At 34.8% G+C, this 2,133-nt stretch overlaps 1 protein-coding gene across 1 annotated transcript in view; it reads left to right on the forward strand.

Annotated features, from left to right (window-relative positions):
• The first annotated feature begins 78 nt into the window (after window positions 1-78).
• Window positions 79-2,133, forward strand: part of LOC108974108 (GTP-binding protein Di-Ras2) — a 15,504-nt gene continuing 13,449 nt past the window's right edge. Inside the window, exon 1 of the mRNA XM_018941744.1 lies at window positions 79-567. The gene's annotated coding sequence lies outside the window, so the exon portion shown is untranslated. The remainder of the gene's footprint in view (window positions 568-2,133) is intronic.

The raw sequence follows: 2,133 nt of genomic DNA on the forward strand, positions 1-2,133 counted from the left end.
CTTTCATACTCAAGCATATTTTTAATAGTATTTGATCTATTATTTTTGAAACTAATAATTTTTCTCTTTCAACAGCACGTACTTGCAGCTGGCAATGCCACATACAAAGTTCCCTCGAATGTATAACAGTTCTAACACAGGTGGGGATATTTCATTTGCTCTGCGCCTAAAAACAAACCAATAAATGTGTCAAACAGAGAATGCAATTTCTTGCTGCTTCTTCCCGTTTCGTACGCGTATCGTGTGTGTTGTACTTTTCCTCATCGTCGTTGTTGAAATTAAAAATCTATTGTTTTTAACTTCATATAATTTTTTTGTTTATCGAACGAACACAAAAGCACAAAACAACGAAATTGTTTCTTCCTCGTTATCGCCGACAACGTAAAATCGTTAAATTTCTCGAAAATGTGGCCCAAACGAATTGTGAACAACGAATTTTTCGCCGTGTGTCGGTTGTGAATCTCGGAACAAACGAATAAACGAACAAATCGACAAAAGAAAAATTAATCGAGTCAACTTTTAGGCGTATATACGTCAGCTGAAAGCTGAAATCTGCAAGCTGCTAATGTGCGGCATGATAAACCAGTTTGCATATTAATTTAGCACATTTTCATACACATACATTAGCATACATAATGGACACGACACATTATTTATAATGTAATTGGTACATTTCAATTTTCTCTACTAGCAAAAGTCACTCACTAAACACCCACAAAGCATACACGCACACTTGTACAGACACATAAACAAACACGCCCGCTTTGGAGCGCAGCAACCAAACACAAACCTTGAAAAGTCAAGAAGGTGGTCATAATATGAGAGAAAAGTGCATTAGGCATGGATTCTTTTGTCACCTTCAACTCTCGATGCGGTGCCAACTTCAAGGGTACAGCGCGTGGCAGCATAACACACACACACGCACTCACCTACACACATACACACAGATAGTTGCTTAGTTAAAGGGGTGGTTCCGGTGATTGCGCTCTGCGAAGTGTGACATTTAGTGCATTTCTTCATTACCAACGGCCACGCATTTGCGTGTGTAATTAATACTCCTACTTAAGTCTCATAATCGCGCAGTAACTCTCTAAACCCCCGCCCCCAGCGTTTGCGAACACGCCGSTACCGCCTGGTCTGCCGCAATAGTCCATCGTATGCGTATTTACTATCTGTGTTCCTCGGCAACGCCAACCAACACCCYACTCACCCAACAAATACATACGAAAAATAAACACACGCACACTAACTCACATTCAAAGGMATTTGTATGATTGTGGYGAGTGTGTGCGTGTGTGTGTGTGTGTGTTAAGAGCCAACCTTAACCCACGATTAATGCCACTTTCCTAAGCATTAGGCGCTATAACGTGGSGTTCTCTGCCCATCACCACTACAACTGCAACAACAACAACAATACTATTTATCTAACACAAGCACCACGCAAAGACACCCGCTATCAGCTGTCATTTCGTGGGAAATCAGTGCAATAAAGTGGTTGCCGTAGTGAGCTTTTAGGCGTAAGGTGAAGCTGAAGCAACAAAGCAATATTTGAGTAAATGTGTTGACAGTCAGAGCATTTGAACTCGACTTAATTATTAAATAATTATTTCTCAACACCTAAATGAAAAATAACAATAATTAAGACTTTTAGTGCTCAATATAGCAATAAAAGGAAATATATTATTTCGAAGAAAAAATAATAATAAACAAGAAAATCCAAAACTGTAATAAAATAAACGGCATTAATATGACAAAATATTTAAAAAAAAATTAAACAATGTCTCTCAAATAAATAAAATCATTAAACAAGAACTTAAATTATTTAATTAAATTATAAATATATAAGTAAAAGTAATGCAACAAAAAATAAATAAAAATAGTATTTTAAAATTTTATAAAATTAAGAAAAAAACTAAACTCTAAATAAATAGCTAAAGAACTTTTACTGCATAATATATCAATAACAAAATGTATATTATGAACTTAAAAAAAAAAACAAAAATAAATAAATTAATTAATCGAAAACAAAACAAGAAAAACGTTGACTTTGGTTGCACCGAAGTTATAATACCATTCACAAATTTAAAAAAGATAAAATAATGTGGCTACAAAATAAAAAAAAAACTAAAATAT

Source organism: Bactrocera latifrons, unplaced genomic scaffold, assembly GCF_001853355.1.
Source record: "Bactrocera latifrons isolate USDA-ARS-PBARC rearing strain unplaced genomic scaffold, ASM185335v1 scaffold_53, whole genome shotgun sequence".
Classification (NCBI taxonomy): Eukaryota; Metazoa; Arthropoda; class Insecta; order Diptera; family Tephritidae; genus Bactrocera; species Bactrocera latifrons.